Raw genomic sequence first — 21,251 nt, forward strand, 5'->3', positions numbered from 1 at the left:
TAACAGCCAAATCCCAGACTTGGGAATTTTTCCCAAGTTTTCCCAGGTTTTCTACAAGTTTCCCCCGGTTGGCACCCCAGACTGGCCAGAAACCAGAAATGCGGGTTTCTGACCTCCAGAGGTCTCCGATACAGGTATGTAGGTGAACTCTTTTCAAAAAGTTTTAGAGAGTAAGCTGGTGAGGGGTAGTGGATTTCTGGGTGGAGGAATGTCCTCTCAGGGGCCTCCCCTAGGGCCACCAGCCCTTACCTTTGCCTAGGAGGAGCTTCAGCTCAGGGGTCTGAGTTTCTCCTCAAGGATCTCAGTGGGACCTCCAAATGTTATGGAACACCTGCAGAGAGACCACACAAGAGAAGCCAGAATTATTCAAGTGGCACGGAGCCTTTATTTTCCACCAGAAGGGTCACAACATATAGAGTAATGGGAACCAGCCCAAGCTCCAATTTGCTTGAGCTTTTACAGGCAAAACCATAATTCAAAAATTTAGATGCACCAAGATAGGAAAGGTATCTTCTTCAAGGCTGTCAAATACAAATAGCCAAAACACTAAGAATGTAACAGTTATATATTCCGTGATTGTGTCATGGTTCTTCTTGCCATAGGTAATCTATTGTATATATGTGTAACAATATAAATATGTACAAAAATAAAATTTTTTAAAAATGAAAAAAGAACATAATTGTGTCACATCCTCAGTAAGGCGGCTGTGGAGATCTGCAGGGAACAAGTGGGCGGGTTTTTGTTTGTTTGTTTTACTTTTGGGGGGCATTGTTTACAGAAGCAGAAAGATAGCAGTGAAGGGCCAGGCTGTTCTGATAATCCTGAGGCCAGGGATACATTGTATAGAAATTTATGACCAATGACCAGTTCACTCAAGATAATTCCAGCACTTAAAAGATTTTAAGAATGCTTTCATGAGATGGCCTCGCTGTAGATCAGCTGCCCACATCAACTGCTAAATTTTGTTGCTGATGCCAAAGCCTTCTGCAAATAGAGTGTGGAGCCAGCCTGGGAGAGAGAGAAGTGTGCTACAGTGAGCAAAGCTGGAAGATCTGAGGAGTCAGCTAAGCCCCTGGACACTGGACAGAGAGCTACAGAATGTGGAGTTCGCTCTGCTGGGTTTTGGCCTTGCTTTGGTCCAGTGTTTCCTAACTGTGCCCCTTGGCTCCATTTTGGAATGGAAATGTATATTGAAGGTATATAACTTAATTTTTGCTTTTACGGGGATTACAGTTAAGAGATTGCTTTAAGTCTCAAAGGACACTTTGGATGTTGGGGATAATAGGCCATATGACCAATGTTCAGCCATCTTGTCAGAGTTTGCACCTTTAAGTCTCTGTTTTTCCCAGAGCTTGCCTTTCACCAGAAACTAGCTAACCCAGTTGTGGGTCAGCAGTTAGACTAAAGACAGATAGAGATGGAGCAACCCTATTATGGTTCAGCAGTTAGACTAGACAAAGAGGGAGCCAGATACCCTGTGTGGCAGGACATTATGACCCTGCCTGGAATTCCCTGTGTTTTGAGAAAAGCCTGCAGCTGGGTTGCTATAGCAATATGCTTCCCTGCCTTCGGACTTATAAAAGCTGCTGCCTGACTAATAAAGTTTGAGAGCTTGATCAATCAGACTTGCTCTCCTTCTTTGTGTCTTGCCTTCCAACAGGTGAACCTCCTCCTGAGTTTTAGTCGAACCCCGCAGGCAGGGGCATTTGGACTTTTAAATACTGTTGAAATTGTAGTAGACTATGGGGACTTTTGAAATTGAACCGAATGCACTTTTACATCATGATATAGCTACAAGCCTATGGGGGGAGCAAGGAGTGGAATGTGGTGGTTTTAAGGGAATGACCCGCATATATTTGAATGTTTGGCTCCCTGTTGGTGAACTATTTAAGGAAGGATTAGGTAGGTGGTGCACTGGCTGGTTTTGTGTGTCAACTTGACATAGCTAGAGTCATCAGAAAGGAAGGAGCCTCAGTTGAGGAAATGCCTCCTAATGACATTTTCTCAATTAGTGATCAATGGAGGAGGGCCCAGCTCATGGTGGGTGGTGCCATCCCTGGGCTAGTGGTCCTGGGTTCTATAAGAAAGCAGGCTGAGCAAGCCATGTGAAGCAAGCCAGTAACTGGCACCCCACCATGGCCTCTGCATCAGCTCCAGCCTCCAAGTTCCAACCCTGCTTGAGTTCCTGTCCTGGCTTCCTCCAATGATAGACTATGATCTGGACGTGTAAGCCAAATAAACCCTTTCCTCCCCGACTTGATTTTTAATCATGGTGGTTTCACCACAGCCCTTGAAACCCTAAGTAAGATAGGTGGTTTGGCCTTGTTGGAGGAGGTGTGTCACTGGGAGTGGGCTTTGAGATCTCAAAAGCCCATGCCAAGCCCATTCTGTCTGTCCCTCTGTCTCCACACCCCACCCAACCCCCATTCAAATCTGGATGTCAGCTCTTAGCTAATGCTTTGGTGCCATGACTTCCTGCATGCTGTCATGCTCCAACCATGATGGTCACAAACACCAACCAAATGTTTTCTTCTTCTATAAGTTGCCTTGGTCATGGTGTCTGTTCATAGCACTAGAAGAATAGCTAAGATGAAGCATTAAATGCTTACTTGTGAGTCCCACAGCACCCCAGATCACCTTTATCAGGGTCTACACTAGATTGCTTTCCATCTCTCCTTTGCTCAGAAGGTGATGGGCCCAGAGCATAGAGAAAACCCTTTCGAAGGCAGCAGTGTACACTGCGTCTGTACAGCATAACACCTGCATGGCAAAGGGCTCCTTCCCGAGCATCAGCAAAGTGCCAGGCATTTTGAATGCCAACAAACTCTACCCGAAGTGACTCAGTTATTCTGCACATTTAAAAGACAACCATGTGGCTCAGTGGAAGAGCCCTCGCCCAGTGTGTGTGAGGCTCTGCACCGCAGCACTACACAACAAAATTCAAAAAAGCATCAAAAGAAAGAAAAGTCATGAAGGTGAAGTAGTTTATCCAGACCCTTCCAGGAATGAGCCCAGGTCATCCCTCTCCTCCTACTCCATCACCTGCCACTCTACCACCCAGGGCCTGGCACTCCTCCTCCCCTCCAGCCCCGCCCCCTTCCACCTGACCAGCTTCTCCACCAAAGGACAGCTTGCTGTGCTGCCAGCTACAGCCCCCTTCCTCATGTGGCCTCTGCTCCACAGGTGAGCCCACAGCACTCAGGACCTGCACTGAGACCTGCTCCTCCACACCCACCCCTTCCCTAGGTGCTCAGCCCCCTGGAGCTCTGCCCTCCTCCCCGCACTGCCCACTGGCACACAGTGTTGACTTCATTCTTCTTGCTCACCGCACATCATCCCATCATACACCCCAACAGGCTGTGAGAAAAAAGTGCCCTGTGCCTGCCATGCCCAGGTGTGAGGGCTCAGTCTGCTCCATAGCATCTCCCCCTGCACTGATTAATGGGGTTCAATCAACCGTGGGAGTGGGAAGTGGGACCAATGACAGGTCTCTGCAGCCAGCCCCTGTGCTCTCACTGGGAGCTGCCCCATCACACTCCAGGGAAGGGATGCATAAAGCATCACCCGTGTGCCAGGTGCTGTGTGACACTTCAGTGTCCTCACAGCCATGGGAAGGGCACACATCAGCCCACAGCTTCATGATCAGAGAGTGGTTCTGGTGCATCACTACTGGCAGCTTCAGAGTAAGAGATGCCACTTGGGCTGTGCCAGTGTCAGGGAGGAGAAGGCAGCAGCTCACCTGCACACAGGTATCCGGAGTGTGCAGTGTGCACCAGCGTGTGGCATCTCTGCTCCCTGCTCTTAAGACAGGGCTTACCTCTCAACTCTGTGAGGGTTTCTCCTTCCACAGAGGGTTGACATTCCATGACTAAAAGAATATGCCTTGTGCTGGAGAGATGGCTCAGAGGTTAAGAAGTCCTGAGTTCAATTCCCAGCAACCACATGGTGGCTCACAACCATCTATAATGTGATGTAATCTCCTCTTCTGCAAAAAGAATATGCCTCTATCAATAGAATTTGCTTTTCAGGCAGTTAAGCAATGCATGGACAAAACTACCACATTTTTAAAAATTATTATTATCACCATTTTTTCTTTCAAGATAGGGTTTATCTTTGTACCCCTGCCTGTCCTGGAACTCCGTTTATAGACCAGGATGGCTCAGAGATCCACCTGCCTCTACCTCTTGAGTGCTTTAGTCTTGAGGGACTAAAGACTTGTGCCACCACCGCCTGTCCCCAACCACTACCAACCACCATTCTTTTTTCTGAGGCAGGGCTTCTCTGTGTAGCCTTGGCTGTCCTAGACTCACTTTGTAGACCAGGCTGGCCTCGAACTCACAGCGATCTGCCAGCCTCTGCCTCCCGAGTGCTGGGATTAAAGGCCCGGCTTGCTTTCTTTTTCTTTCTTTCTTTCTTTCTTTTTCTTTTTCTTTTTCAAGACAGGCTTCCTCTATGTAGCCTTAGCTGTCCTGGACCTGTTAGACAAGGCTGGCCCCAAGCTCATAGCCATCTGCCTGCTTCTGCCTCCATGAGTGCTAGGATTAAAGGTGTTTGCCACCATGCCTGGTTCAGTGTACTTTTTCTTAAGTTCAAATTGGTTCTCTAAGATTTTTTGCATCAGAGCCACTACCAAAAAACATCTTTACCCAACTTTGCTGAACAATCTATTTTTCCAAATTCTAAGGGTAGTCGTCACTGCTAGCACTCTACATCTGTTGGTTCTTTGCGTGGGTGGTGGTTGAATCACTAATCTGCTCCAACAGCAATGCCTAAAAGAGATCAAGCATTGTTATTGTGTATACCAATGATACTGCCGGAAGCCCCCCCTTATAGTACTCACAAAATTCATATATTAAGAGGACTATAAGGACTTCAAAGGTAACAAGCAGAGCTATGCTCCGTAACAGCGTGATGTCCTCAGGATACATAGTTGTAGAGGTGATGCCTCACCGAGACACATCCATTGTCCGTATGTTAACCAGTGGGCTGTATTTCATAAGTTCTACAGCTGTTTTTGCTGTTCCTCCTGCATGGTCCCCAACACTCTGCAGCCTAGGGTAGTCTCAAACTCACAATCTTCCTTTTCTGGATTGCTGATGTTGGTCAGTCTGCCCAGCTTAAGCCTCACTTTTGAATGGACCTGGGGTGAGGCCAAGGTAAGTGGCTCAGACCTCAATGTCAACCTTCTGTACTGGGAGGGCAGGGGTTTCATGTCCACGGAAACTTTTAGGGCATCCTCTTGATACATGGCCTCCTGCCTCGGCTCTAACCTTTTTATTGTCTGCCTCCCTCTGTGGGCTCATCGTGCCTGCAATCAGATAGGTGTTAGGATACCCTGGACCAGAAGGACTGGCAAATGACCAGGAGTCATGAAACCCTCAGCAGCCACTCTGCAGCTCCCACCCTCATGTAAAGCTGTCAGTTCCATGCTGGCCACTACTCTGGAGTTGAAGGTAGACACTGGACAGGGTGGTCACTGCTTTGTCATCCAGGCTGAGCTGGGATTGCCTGGAGGCCTCGGCTTGGTGGCTGCCTCCACTGGGGCAAGTAGGGGTTGTTAGGCCAGGAGTCCTTTATTCCTTAAGCAGGATGCCTAAAGGTCATGATTCTCCTACTTTGAACTCAGGCTGTCACACAATCGCCATCATCCTGTGCCTGCCTTGTGACTTGTGAAGGCCACAGGGCTCTCTTGTGCATCTGAACATCCATCCACCCAGCTACACAAAGATCAGATTAGAGCAAATCAGGAGAAAGACAAGGTGAACTGGCCCCTAGGGTATGGTCTTGTAGGGTTGACTTAGCACCCCAATCCTAAAGATTTCCTCTTTATCCCTATACTTACAGTGATCAGCACTACAATGACGGAACTGGGAGATAGTAAAACTTTAAATGCCACTGTCCCCTTCTTGTGGATCTCTGTTCCCTCTAGGAGCAGATGCATGTGTTTCCCTGTGGCCTAAGACTGCAGACACAACCTGCAGAGAACACACATAAGGGAAGTAATGCCTAGCTTGGAAAATGAAGTCATTAGCAAAGACTACATTTTAATCTTTGAAGAAAAAATGTATAATGACAAAAATTAATTTTTTAATGTTTAATTTTTAATAGGGAAATTTCCTATTGGGGTAGGTGTGGAAAAGCATTTGCTTTTCCAAATAGTACACTTCTGAGGGGACAGTGCCGAGGACAGCAGACAGGGTTCCTTCGGACAGGTGGTGCTTGGACCCTCTGCTGATATAGATTGGCTTGGGACACAGCCTTTCTAGACAGTTGGATCTGGTTGTAATAACACAACCTTTTATATTTCGAAGGTAGGTCTTGTAGCTTGGGACTAGCTTGGTGAACACAGCTAGTGTTTTCTTGTGCTGTGGAAGGTTGACCTTGTAGCTTGGGCCTGGCTTGGTGAACACAGATAGTGTTTCCTTGTGCTTTGTTTGCCTCATCAGTAGAACTCCTGTGATGACAGACTTGCTTACTCACTGGAGCCTGGGGTGGTTCTTTCTGAATAATTTTCTTTGAAGGAGTACACACATGGCCAGCCCCCAGTTGCTTTTCTCCAATCCATCCAACAAAAGTTATAAGGTCCTGCACCTCAGCCACCTTTTGGTATGTGAACACTCTGCTCATGCCTGACCCTCGGCTTTGGGAGGTGGTTGATGAGGCCCTGAATTTTTTCAGAGAGTTCTCTTTCCTTTTGGGGGCCAAAATCAACATTATGAAGTTTTTTATCCTATCCCCAAACTCTTTTTCTGCAAATGGGGAGGAACTGCATTCATGAATATTTGGCCTGTAGGTCTGGGCTTGTTTCATCTCTGAAAAGCATACATCCTGCCTGAGACCTCTACAGTCCTCTTTTGTGTCACTTGGACCAAAGATACTGCTAGCCCATGGTTCCTGGGGTTTGGAGACAGTGGAGACATTCCCTTCTTTTGATAAAGAGTAGCTGTCTTGGGAGGCTGATTTGCTGGTGGTGGTCACAGTCTTGAAGCTGGACGGGGAGGCCTTGGAGGCCAGGATATCTGCAGCAAGCAGAACCTCAGAGACACAGTCTTGAACGAACATGCCAGTGGCACAGTCCTGCAGGGCAACAGCAGTGGCCGAGTGAGGTGTGCTCAAGCCTGAGTCTTCTGGATCCTGGGAAATGGTTCTCAAAAGCGATTGACTTTCACTGGTCTGTGGCAATTCTAAACCCCTCAGGTGTCCATTGTTAGGTTGAGACTTTGGCATCCATGTAGTGCCCCGTCACAGGACTCTTCCTCCTCTGCCTCCTCCAGCTCCCTGGAGATTGGTGACTGGGATGCCACACTGATCTCTGGAACTAACACCCCTTGGTAGAGATCTCTTAAAGTCACAGCCTCCTCCTTCTCCTGTGACACATAGTCACCTTTGACTAGGCTTGGACTTGGCTCTAGGTTGCCTGTCCAAGATTCAAGAACCATATCACTGTGCCGGGCTCTGCTCAAAAGGCTGTATTGGGTGGACAGCAAAGTCACATTGTCCTTCTGGACAGTGGAAGGGTCCTCAGAGGGCCTATACTTGTCACTAGGTGGAGTCTCTGTCAGGAATTCGAGCTGGGGGGGAGCAGCAGGAGAGTTCTGGGTAATGGAAGCTATTTCTATTGTCACTTCCTCTTCTGGATCCTTCTGAACAGGTTCTCCCAAGACACTGGCTATCTTGTCAATGGAGTCATCTCTAGAGTCCCAGCAGGTTAAAGAGGGTGTCAGGGACTGTGGCGATTTTAAAGCCACAGCCTTGTCTATGTGGAGATGATGAATGGTCTTGAGGCCTCTGAGGGGCAGGCTCCATCTGTGCCCCACCAGGTGTCTTGTAAGATGTGTTTCCAGCATCTTCTGAGTGCCAGGATCTAGGGAAGAAAGCCCATTGGAAGTATTCTCCCTGGTGGTCTGAGAATTCAAGGATGGTTTCTTCAGAGTTTCCATCTTTGTCTCTGAGTTGTCAGGAGGGGCCAATGTGTGGTGTATTCCATGACAAATGCCCACAGGCATCTTACTGTCATTTGTGTGTCCCCATTTGCCATGGAAGGCGTTTTTCAATATAACATCTAGGGGCTTCTTTCCTGGTCCCACTGGCTGGGGACATTGTGAGTCACGTTCCATCTCTGTCTCAGAGGTGTACTCTAGAACTTTGCCTAGGGAACCTTCTGGGGTGCTATGTGGATCTTTCAGAGATCGTCCTAGAGAGTTTTTCATATCCTTGCATGGGTCCTTCCGTATCTGGAATATCTCTGGACGCCTTGATGGGACACTCTGTAGATGCTGCTTGCTCGCATCTTCCAGTCCCGAGAAACTCGAGGTCTTCTGACTGTCTGCCTGGCCCATCCCTGACGGTCTGTGTTGAGACTTTATCAGCTCCAGAGACAATTGGATCTTGTGAGGCCATTGGCCCTGATGCTCCATGAACCTCTTTTTTAAGTGTTGTTCCAGCTTCTCCTGGAGCTGAGGGTTAATGAACTCCCGTGGGACGGGAACAGCGGACTCCTGGCCCTGGGAGGCATGACTATTAGAAGTGAGTGGATTAAAAGCTTCCTGTGACTTTTTAACCATGGCCAGTATATTGTTCATTTCTTGGCTCTTCTTCAAAAGGTGGCACTCTAGGTGCTGAGCAGCAGGTGGGACGATGAACTGGGATCTTGAAGCCACAGGGCGAGAAGCCCCATAATCTCTAGTTGGAGGTGAATGACATGGTAGTTTTGACATAGAGGATGGGCCACGGGCCTGGGTTTGGATTCCAGCCACTGACAGGGATAAATTTGGGGTGAAAGGTTGGGATTTGGCCATGTGGTGAAGCAAGGGCTTTGGAGAGAAGAGCTGAGGTGGTGCATTAGCAAGTCCATTGAATAATATGAACGGGGCATCTGTCCATCTGTCCATCCTGACAGTAGCCACAAGGGGCTCACTGTGGAGAAAAGAGAGGCCCCAGAAGAGTTGGCTACAATTTTTTAAAAGCCCCTGATTACTCACTGACTCGCTGCGGCAGGCCTGCAGCATACCGCCTGTGCAGATCACAGAACAATCAAGCCTTTCCTTTCCTTTCCCCTCCCAAATTTTTAGTTCGACCCTCTTTCTTATCTGAAGTTCCAGATTCTCCTGGACATCAGGGCTGATGAAGGAGGGTTTCCCAGCCTCTACTTGTCTGTAGGTTGGGTTTGTGCAGAGCGAGGCCCCTCGGAGGGTAAGGGAAAGATGCTCTTGCAGGGACTCACCCTGTGATGAGCTGGAGCGGCACCAGGTTTCGGCAGCTACCTGGTACCATGAGGGGCCTGAGACAGGCCTTCTTGAGTCACAGAGGCCTGCGGTGGTTGGAATAGGAGTAGGCAAACCTGTCAGAGGTGTGGGGTGTGAGGTCCGCACTGGTGTTTCCCAGTCATGCTGAGGAGGAGCCATGCTGGGATCTGGCATGGACGGAGAACAGGGCACAGGACCAGAAGGACAAGATGCGGGGGAAGGTGCACTTGGTGCTGGTGAATGACGCCTTCCAGGAGTCAAGGTCTCTGGTGGCCTAGAGGCGCTCATAGATGGCTGTGACTCAACAAAAGCCAGGGAATTCTGCAGGACTGGTGACACCATAGACTCTTCAGGCAGCAGGTGTTTGAGAGGAGCTGAGGAGGCCACTCAGGACAAATTGATGGCCACAGACTCCTATGTGGGCTGCCTAGGTGGCTTGTGGTCATTGGCAGTTTCTGGTTTAGACACTTCACCAGAGGCATCTCCTCTGAAGAGCTGGCAAAAGCTGATGGTGTCAATAACCTTCTTCACTATGCTGCGGGAGACAGGAGATAGGATCACAGCCAGGAGAACATGGGGCCAGGAGGCTGAGTTCACTGACTAGGGATGGACACTTGCAGCTCATCACAACCACTGTTCCACACTCTGATCTTTACATGACCTTGATGTCCTCACTTCTAGGACTGTACTCAGGCCCCACCCATTCAGATGGCTCCTATTCCCATGATAAGTCTATGTGCTGGTCAGAGGTGGGCACACAACAGGCAAGGAGTGAGGAGCCAGAAAGAGCTGGAACGTTCTTACCTGTGCAAAAATGAAAGCAGTAACTTGCTGCCCTTCTGTCTCTTCCAGCTGCTGCCTCTATAAGCTGCAAATGAAGACTGGGTTATGGTGGGTAAAGGAGGGACCCGCAGATCTTACCAGAGACAGAATGAACTGTCCCTTCAGTAGAAATGGAGAATCAAATGGGAGGTCAGACATCCGTGAACAAGGCCGCATGCCCAAATGCATTGACAGCAAGGCACACATGGGGCAGGACAGTGCTATGGACCAGGAGCTTCCACTTCCACCAACATCCATGGGCTTCGGGACCTCCCTGTGGAGGGGAGGGGAGGACCAGTGTTCTGAAGGAGCAAAATGTCTTAGAGAAGTGAAACAGCCAGTTTGTCTCCAAATCCAGGCAGCATGGCTCCACTCCTTCCCACACCACCCCTCCTGGCAGCACCCAACACTGGCCATCCATAGCTTCTTTCTGCGCCCAGAAACTGGGGCGTGTCTTCAATCCTGGGTTCCTTCCCAGGAGCTGACTCCTCAGGGTTCTGCAGCTCACTTGGTGTTATTGCTTGGGGACAGGGGAGATGAGGGGAAGGAAGGAGCCTACCTTCCATGGTGCTGATTTTCTCCCTGGCCTTGCTATGCTCTCTCTTCATTACCTGACAGAGAGAAACAGTACCTGCAGGCCCGTTCACTCATCTACTCTGTGGGTTAATATGTATTCTCTTCCTCTTGGAAGACCCGAATGGGGAATGTCTCTGTGAGAGATCCACCATGGATATCAGCTCTGGGGGTTTTACTGCTATATGAGGCAGTCATGGCTATTTTTTAAATTGTTTTTCTTGAACAAGCAGTGGTTAAGTGAATTTACAGAAGCAGGATGAGCATCTAACTAATATTTTTGGATAATTATACAATAAGAGTAAGGGGGAACAATTTTGGGAAATGAGCCAGAAGATAGATATTACTCTCCTCTTTAGTAGCCAGAGAGTCGGCCTGTACTCAAGTTCAAGCCTTACAAAGATGGTGGGTGACACACAGCAGGTCGGTGAGTCTGTGGTCCCAGAAGACACTGAAGAAGTGTGACCACCATGAAAACTGAAATAGGGTTCCAGTCACCAGTGACCAAACCACCAGGACCATGGACTCACTCGGGGTGTGGCAGTGATGTCACTGCTGAGTGCAAATTAACTATGCAGGACAGCAGGGCATCCCTGAATTGTCAATCTGAGGAGGTCAGGTTCCACAGAGACCAGTACAAGCTCTTCCTCCCCACTAGAATGTAGGTACCTAAAAGCATAATAGTGAGAGGTATACACTTAATGACACAGTCTCAAGAACAGTCCCGTGGTCTTCCCCGCCCCCACACCGCCCTGCCCACCTCAGCCATCCTGCCCTCTGCATGGCTCTGACCATCTTTCAGAGTGCATCTAGAAGCACCAGGGAGGCTTTGGTGAACTGCATGGCCTGAGTGAGCTGAGGGTACAGCCACGAGCAGCAGGAGCTGGTTGACAAAGAGAAGGTTTCAGTTGAGTCCCCAGCAGGATACTTGTACAGTCACAGGGAGAGGCGGCCATGGGAAGCCCAGAGCAGGACAAAAGAAAAAGGCTTGCAGGGAGGAGGGCCTCCCAGCCTGTGAGCCGAGCCCTTGCTCGGGTCAGGAAAATAGGCAGGTGCTGGTGGAAGCATGTACCCCTCTATGCCAGTCAAAGAAGTGACAGTCTCCCCCAGAAAGGCATTTCAAGAGAAGGATTAAGAATGTTCCACACTGTGTGACTAACAGGCCAGGGGAGGGAATGCTCTCAGCTCAGTGTGACATTCCTGCAGCTGCTGCCCAGAGTGGGGCCTCAGTCCACAGGAATCTCTTCCTATACTCAGGGCAGTAGGGTGCTCCTGACATCATTAGGAACAGCCTGCTGCAAAAGATGCCAAGCTGTGGACTGCCTAGCCCTCTGAGGGCAGCTACCGCCATCACCAGCAGGGGACACTATGACATAGAACAAAGGAGAGACATGAGCTGCCATCACACCAGCCCCAGGGGCCACAGCCATCCAATGGAGAACAAGTGAGTCACAGGCCTTGCTGCCCAGAAAGTCTGTTCCTAGGAGACTCTTCCCACATAGTCCACAGGGCACAGCTTCTGGGTTACCTTAACCATGTCCATCAGGAGGCATTCAGTAAGGTGGCATGTCTGATCAACCCAATGTTTCTCATGCATCTTGGCAGAGAAAAGACCTTTCAGTAAAAATCCATCCCATAAAGGAAAAGCTTTCCTTCTTATGTGCACACACCTGCTGGTCACTAAGGGCTGCCTCTTCCCAGGAGGAGGACTGCTTCCTGGTGTGTCTCCCTCAGTGGAGCAGCTTCTGTCTGCACTGAGCCAGGCACAGGGCAGGGTCAGCATTTGGCTGTCCTTGAAGCAGCTTCTAGAAGTGAAGGGCACACAGAGACATGACAGTAACACTGAGACTCACACTCACACATAGTCCCTAGCTGCACCATGAGGCTCGCCATCCCAGCATCTACAAAGGTATAAAGTAGAAAGCATCCACAAGTGTGGCAATGCACCAACTCTTCAGCGACCCCACTCATGGTCTTGCTCAACCTGCCTACATTAGTGCAGGTGAAGGTATGGGTGTGCAGAGGCAGGACAAGGCCCAGTACCTCACATATCACACAGAAGGTTCAGGAATGCTGGGGCTGTGGTGGCCTTGAGCTAAAAGTTAGAAGACTCCTGAGCCTTGGGTTTCCTGGGGAGAAATGAAATCCCCAGGAGAGACACCCTTTTTCTCCCTGATGTAGCCTGTGGGAGCAGAGCCCTACATCCCTTTAGCTCAGCCAGGGTGATGATGTGGTGTCATCCTCCCCAGTCCTTGCTTTCTCTTCCTCCACACACTCCCTCTTGGAGGTACCACACTGAAGCTGCATCCCTGCAGTATGGTGGCTGCAGGATGGCATTTAAGGGTGTCACCCTGGCCAGGGCTCTCCCATCTTTTCCTCTGCTCAGGCCTGTGTGTGCAGCCATGGTTGCCATGGACAGGAAGCCTCTGTCCTCACGGGACACAGCAGTAACTCTAGAGAGGAGACCTCTGGATCTGAGCCTTCTCTTTCTCTGACACCTCTCAGGGACCCTTGCTCTTGGGACAAACCAGAAGCCTGGACAGACAGACCCTTCAGTCCCATCACAGACTTCTGAGGGTGAGCAGAGCCTGCAAGCAGGGAATACTATTTCCAAAGAGCATAGCTGACTACTCTGCCTGTTCTCGCCTCTTAACTCCAGAAAGAATGAGTCAGTAATTGATGGGAAAGCCAGACCTAGGGGTTCTGAATGTGACTCACACCCTGGTGACCTTCATGCACACACATGGCTCTCCCACTGCACTCAGGGCAGAAGAGGGGACCTAACGTGCTCAAGAACATGACCTGGGATCACACAGCAGGGCATTCTGGGTTCCAGCCCTTGTCTTCTCATGAGACCAGGCTAGCCTACAGAACTGGCTCACACAAAGGGGACTTGTTTAAAGTGCAGGTGCTGTGTGGTCACTGAGCAGGCCAAGAAGGGTCCTGACTGGGTCTCAGCCAGCCTTCAAAAGCAGCCATTTATCCTAAGTCTTTGAAAGAGACTCCCACTATGAGAACACCATGGTCATCTTTAACTGTGTTTCTATCTTTCTGTCTGTCTGTCTATATGTGCGCCACACACCTGTACTGCCTGTAGAGATGTCCAATCCCTGGAAGTGGAGTTCCATGCAGTTATGGACAACTTTATCTGAGTACGGGGAACGAAACCCAGGTCCTCAGTGAGTGCTCTTATCTGATAAGCCATTTCCCCAGCCTTTCCATGTTCATCTTTAAAGACTCCTACGGTAAAGCCCCAAAAGAAAAACACTCAAGGTTCCCCTCAGACGGGCCCACTCCCTACACAATGACCCCTGAAGTTTCCATTAGGCCCTCCCACATTGACATTTAGAGAACCCCAGAGACCCCCTCAATCCCTCTCTTCCACAGATAGTCACATAGCCTTCACAGAGAGCCCCTAGTACTCCCATGGCCTTTCATAAAGGCCGCTCACGGTCACTCTCACCAAGCCCTCTAGACCTGCCATAAACCTCTACAGAAATGTAGATAATTGTGCCTCACTCACATTGAGAACCCACAGACACTTATCAATACAGAAACACCATGCAATAATACCTGAAACACCCAGACGTAGCACATGAGCTCAATTCGACGGAGATCTCACAGACGCCCTTATACACTTCCCACAGACACCCCTGACAGAGACAGACTCTGAGAGACACCTCAGAGACAATTCCTCTTCCAGAGTGGCTTCTAAGTGACTCACAGTCCCAAAAAGGCATGCTCACATCACCACGAGAGCCATGCCACAGGAGCACTGGAACATGCTAGCATGTCCTCTACTTCAGCAATTTGCCTTCGTCTTTCATGTTGACATCTGAAGCACTTGCTCACTTAGTTCAGGAACTGGACTCCCCGTTACCTCCTCACTGATGCCTTAAAGAGCTTTGCCATCCCTCAGCAATGATCACATGACCCCAAGATGCCCCTCAACTTGGGGATCCCTCTGAAGCTTCAGAAAAACCTGATGGTAACCGGATGCTAGGAACATTTTACATACCAATCCCAACACCACGGAGAGATCAGAGAGAAGAGGACTCTGGTTTTGTGTGCTGTGGTCCCTGGAGTGAGGCAAACTTTGCTACGTGTCTTGAAACTTCCCTTGCTTCAGCTACAAAATAGGAAATGAGTGTTAATACTGCATGATGGGAAATGAGTGTTAATACTGCATGATGGGAAATGAGTGTTAATACTGCATGATGGGAAATGAGTGTTAATACTGCATGATGGGAAATGAGTGTTAATACTGCGTGATGGGAAATGAGTGTTAATACTGCGTGATGGGAAATGAGTGTTAATACTGCATGATGGGAAATGAGTGTTAATACTGCATGATGGGAAATGAGTGTTAATACTGCATGATGGGAAATGAGTGTTAATACTGCATGATGGGAAATGAGTGTTAATACTGCATGATGGGAAATGAGTGTTAATACTGCATGATGGGAAATGAGTGGAGAAGGTAAAACACACTGGATTGCACCGTAGGGATCGCTTTTCAAATTTATTATATGTGCACAGGCTGTGCCTGCATGGTTGTATGTGTACCATGTGTGCGCCAGGGGCCTGGGGTGGGGGGCAGAGGCAGGTGTCTGAGGCACCAGAAATGGAGCTAAGAATGGCCATGAGCCACCATGTGGGTGCTGGGAACTGAACCTGGGTCTTCTGCAAGAACAGCCAGTGCTCATAACAGCTGACCCATCTCTCCAGACCCCAGTTCTTTTTTCTATCATTGCTTTAATTTCTTGTGACATTCTCTTTGTGATTGTCACTTGCTAAACCATACACAATAAAGAGTTCCCCCCCCCCCAATAAAATCAAGCAACGTCATTTTTAACACAAGTTAGCACAGGTATTGGAGATTCACAGTCCACATGACAAACAATCTGGATACTCTTTCAGGTCAATTTTCGAGTCGTTTCCGGGTACATGCCATGCAGAAGGTCTGTAATGTCCTCTGGTGGTAAGGGCCTCTTCTGCAACCCTAAAGCCATTGCAGGGGTGACCATCAACGCATGGACCTCAGGGGGTTTGGGTTCGCCAAATCATCTTTTTCTTCATACGGTCTGTACACACTTGTCCCCCGCATGGAGTCAGGGGTTCCCCTGACTTACTTGCTAATGTCCAAATAAGGAAAAGTCAGCTGCCAGGACCAGAATCCTATTGCAGTGACACCATGCCCATTCCATAATGGCTGAAGGGCCCTGAGGCACTGAAAGGAAAACGTCTTCCCTGTCCAGAAGTGAATCTTGAAGCCTTAGCCTGGCTGGCAGCAGTCGCACACTGCCCCATTCCCTGTCCTGGTGTGGCTCACTCTTCCTCCAGACAGGTCCCTGACCAGGGCCTTCCGCCAGCAGGAAAAGCTGAGGGGGGCCCTGGGAACTCACGCTTTACACTGCCTACTGTGGGATCCAGGAAAGGTCCAGGCCTCCAACTTCTCTTCCAGGCCTTGCTCCCCCACTCCCCTAGCAACCTTCTCCCCTTTCCTGTCCCCACACTCCGCCTCCAGCACTCCATGTGTTGAACTCTGATGTCACAGTCTCAGCGTGCCCCCCCCCCCCATGCTTTGGCTTCATTATTGGCCAGGTACTTCAGCTTCCCATGCAAGTCCCAGCAGCCCCAGCAGCTCTGAATCTCCCCCCGCCCCCGCTGCCCCAAATGCCATGGAGGATACAGAAGGTTCTCTGCTGCTTGCTGGGTGCAGATTCTTACAGTAATGCTGACAGCAGTTACAGTAACAAGGTCCCACCTCTTCTATCCCCAGCAGCTCTGGGACCCAGCAGTTAAACTGCCAAAGAGGGGCAAACTGTTCAGAAACAGCTTGATTGGCTGCTGGCAGCACTGAAGGTAACATGTGATCTCTTGCTAGCCTGTGATTGGCTGAAGCTTCATTGCTGTGATTGGCTGAACTGATGATTCAGTTACAAGGTTATCCTGAAATATTAAGCTAAAGTTTATGTATTAAGTGAGGCTACAGTTCACTCTGTGTGGTGACCATGTGATACAAACGTTATCAGCCAGAAACTGGGTAAAGGTACAGGCCAAACAAGTTACAATGCAATAGTCTCATTTTGATCATCCTTTTCCATCATTTTGATCAGCCGATCACAGGTTAGCAACAGATCACATGGTACCTTCAGGGCATGCTGCCTGCAGCCAATCAGGCTGTTTCTGAACAGTTTGCAGCTCTTTGGAGCATCCGTGAAGAGACTGATGCAAAGCATGGGTTTGGCCAGTGACACCTTCTGCAAGGATCACAATGAATCTGCTTGATCCCCTTGTAGACCTCATGATTGCACAGCGTGAACTTAGCCAAATACGTGGATTTTACCTTTTCATTATTCTGATAATAAAGAGGCCCTTCAGCAGACAAGGGCACTGGGGCACAGCTGTTTAAATTTGAAAGGAACTTGAACAAAAGTGTCATTCTAAAATCAACTGCTTTGCAGGGAGAATAAACTCAGGTGCTTTTGTTTGTTTGTTTGTTTGTTTGTTTGTTCAAATCTTTGGCGTGACTACTAGATAATATAATATGGAGGAAACATTTTTTCACAGAAGCCACCATGAGGCAGTTCAAGCAAAGCAACAGCAGGAGGGTCAGGTCTCAGAGGCAGTTCAGTAGTCTGTGATGGATGGTGGTGAAGGCTGAGAACAAGGCAACAGGGCTGGAGAGATGGCTCAGCAGCTAGGAGCACTTGCCGCCCTTTCAAAGAACCCAGGTTCAGTTCCCGACACCCACATTGCAGTACAGAAGCACTTATAGCTCCAGTTTCAAAGAATCCTGCACACTCTTCTAGACAAAACACCCATCCATATATGCAACCAGCATAGGCTGCAGAGTGTCTGTCTTAGTCACTGATCTGTTGCTGTGAAGAGACACTATGACCAAAGCAACTCCTAAAAAAGAAATCATTAAATTGGGGCTTGCTTACAGTTTGAAAACCTTAGTCCATTATCATGGGAAACAGCATGGTGGCAGGCAGGCAGGTGTGGTGCTGGAGAATTAGAGCTATATCTTGTTCTGTTAAGGGGGTCTGTCCCACCCCCAGTGCCACACTTGCTCCAACAAGGCCACGCCTCCTAATCCTTGTAATCTTTTCAAGCGAGTTCTGCTCCCTAGTGACTGAGCATTCAAAAATATGAGCGGGGGCGGGGCAGGGGTTGGGGGGGAGGGAAGAGGAGAAATTCTCATTCAACCTGCCATAGTTCTGACCTTGAGGGGTTCTCGTTCCTGCAGGTCACCTGGTGACATCTTCCATAGTGATCTGCAGACCAAGAGAGACTTGAGGATGAGGAGTCCCTGGCATAGCCAGGCTGCCATGTCCATGAAATACACTCTGAACTGGACAACAGGTAGCCATCCCACCAACACCTCACACGCAGAAAAGATGAAGGGTTCATGAGGCTGTACAGCAAAGAAAGAAGAGAATACAGAAAAAGAAAGCATTTGCGTTGCCTTCCTGCCTGCTCCTCTTCATCTCTCACACAGGAACATGTAACGTTCGAGGAACTGCTGCAAGCCGCACACTCTAGTGAAAGTGGGAAGATATTTGTGGATACAAAGGAAAATAATTTTCTACTTCTGTGAAGTACTTAATCCAGGAACAAAAGTAAAACTGCAACAATGGCTTAGGCCCAAATCTACCACACTCAGCAGAGCTCTTCTAGGACTCTCCACCCTGTGCCTTCTCATCCTCCAGGTCACTGTGGCCACGTAAAGCCCTCAAGGGCACCACGTCATGTGGGGGAGGTGACAGAAGTGACCCAGTCCCCTGCATCTGCATCAAGCATTTCAGAAAATCTAGACAGAGGGAGTGGGACACATCACATGGGGTCTACAAGATAACTTCTTCACCTCAGCATCTTCCTCCAAGCCCTCCACCAGGAAGTCAGAGTGAGCATTCCCCTAGTTACAATGACCCTAGTTTTGCCTGTGCCACACAGCCCTGAATGGTTCAGGGTCCTGGGGACTTCCTATGGCCTCAGTCTATCCAGCCCTCCTTTGGTGTACTCTAGCTATGTTGGAGTTTTCTCTTAAATATTCAGGATGCCTTCCCTCCCAGGAACCCTGCACTGCGATCCTGTCTGGAAAGGCAGCTCTACTGATGCCTATGGCTCCTTCATGCCTCAACAAGCTCCTCCCTGAGTGTTCATCCAAATATTTTCCTGTGACCCTCCAGGTGGATTGGCTCTGTTCCTCTCCCTGTTACAGTCCCTACTTGACCATATTCAACATTGGTTGTATATTCATTGTCAACAGCAGTAGGGAACTGGGAAACTATGTCCCCAATCAGGAACTTGATGTCTGAGCATAAAAAGTCCATGGAAGCTGCAACTCTGGCCAGAGCTGACCTGCAGTTGTCCCTGGAAAGCAAGAAGAACATAGAGCCAGTCCCAGAAGCCTTCTCCCTAACCCAGAACCCTCCTCTCCTCTCCTAGCCTGACGCTGGCCCTGGAGGCAGGAGGGTCACATTTCCAGTAGCAGATTTGGAGCGTGCCTTTGCAGAGGCAGGTGAATGTGAGGACCCTGTGTGACTCTCAGATGCACCTCAGAGCATAGGAGGAAATCCTGAGAGCTAAAGGAACTGAATGTCTGGCTTATGCTCAGGAGCCAGGATCCCCCATGTCCAGGGGCTAGCACCCCACCTTCCCAGCTGAAGCCTCACTAGTCCTCTGCATTCCTGTCTTCATTGTCTGGAGCTCAGAATCTGTGGAGGTAGCCTGGAGTCTATTGGGGCAGGCCTTCCATTGTCCAGGGAATGGAGAAGGACCTAGAGCCTGTCCCGACACAGGACCACTCATAGCGGCCTAAGACCTGGGTGCAAGAGGCCTGTGGTCTTAGGGAGAGACAGGGGTAATGAGGTCAAGGGCATCACATCTCAGGATATTGGTCATCAGCCCCGCACAGGCCTCTGCTGAGTTCCTAGAGCCCTACTTGACTGTCCAACAGTGGCCTGAGCTCTTACCCTGTCCCCTTCTGCATTCAATGGCCTGCTCCAGCCCACTGTCTCCCAGCAGCATAAAGGCTGCTCCACCCCAAGGACTCCTCCCAGGGCCCTTGATAATACTAAACACTGTGTCCATTTACCCATTTTCTAGGATGTTTTTCTTTGTTCATCCTATGGATTGTCTCTTCTTCATTCAACCTGAAGTGTTTCTATGTCTTGAAGACTCCAAGGCCAGGTTAGCCCACACATCAAGTGCACACCTGCCATGTAGGGCTGCTCCAACAGTTTAAAGGGCACTGTAATTGACCACTGAGAGTTCTCATGTCAGTGAGTACAATGCCAAACCAAACAGAGGAGGCATAACGAGAGATGTCTTATCTGTCTGAGGAGAGGAGAGGAACATGGGCCTCATTTGGAAGGCAATGTCCTCCTCCAAAGAAAGCTTATACATCCTGAGAGTGGGCGAACCATTCCCTGGCACATTCAGGGAAGGGGTGTGTATCCTCCATTCTGTGCATATCCAATGAAGGAGAGCATGACATTCATTCCTGAGCATGATCAGTTTTAGGTGATGGAGCTCATGCTTGCATTATTTAAACAACGGACAGAAGTGTCTTTGGGCATGCTCCGCTTGCACTGTGATCCTAAAGATGACAATAGTGGAAGAGGCACTTTAAAGGTTCATTGATGCAGAAGCCTGTCCCAGAAGGTGCACACCTCACTTTGTGCCTTCCAACTGGGAAATTCAAGCTAAAGCCACTTGAGGTTCCATCTCATCTAAACCACAGTGGCTGAGATGAAGACAAGTGAAAAATACTGACAAGTATTTGGAGAAAGGACCCCTCAGCAACTGCTATTGGCTGTGTGAACTGGAAGAGAATGCTGGAAATCAGTATAGAGGTGCCTAAAAGCCAGAAGTACCCCGAGCTCTGGACTACTATTCCTAAGCAAGGACTCCAAGGATGCTGTCGACATAACGCCAGTGAGATACCTGCACACCCATGCTGATTGTGGCATTATTCAAAATAGCAAGACAATTAGGTATTATAAAATAGCTGAGTTAATTGTATTAAAGTTTGATAACTTAAAAAAAGACCATGTAAAGAAAAGCAAAATACATTTTTTGCTGAAATTATTATGAATGTCTAATTCATAGTTGGCCACAAGCATTCTTATGACAAAGTATTGAATTTTATTTTTCCTTAGCATTCTATAGCTGAGGACAATAAAATTATATTGACAATGGACTAGCTAAAAAAGTGTGAGACAAAATGGAAGTTTTATGTCTGAGTTGACACATGTCGTGGAGATGTAATAATGGACAGACATGGATCTGCACAAAGAAGATGACATGAGGGCCACACACTCTAAAAACAACTCTGGTTCCACACGGAAGCACACTTTGTCAAACACTATGAACCTCATGGACTCAAGCAGACATCTTCCAGGAGGCAGAGATGCTCTGCAGTCCAGAGAGGGAACGTTACACGGATGGAGCTCTATCTCTGCACCCGGAAGGGGAAAGCAGGAAAAGCAGGAAGCAAGAGGCTCTGCTGGGATGCAGGCTGGGGAGAGGGTGTGGCACATGCCCACAAACACACACACACACACACACACACACACACACACACACACACACACACAC

The sequence above is a fragment of the Acomys russatus genome, chromosome 3 (genome assembly GCF_903995435.1).
Source record: "Acomys russatus chromosome 3, mAcoRus1.1, whole genome shotgun sequence".
NCBI classification, from domain to species: domain Eukaryota; kingdom Metazoa; phylum Chordata; class Mammalia; order Rodentia; family Muridae; genus Acomys; species Acomys russatus.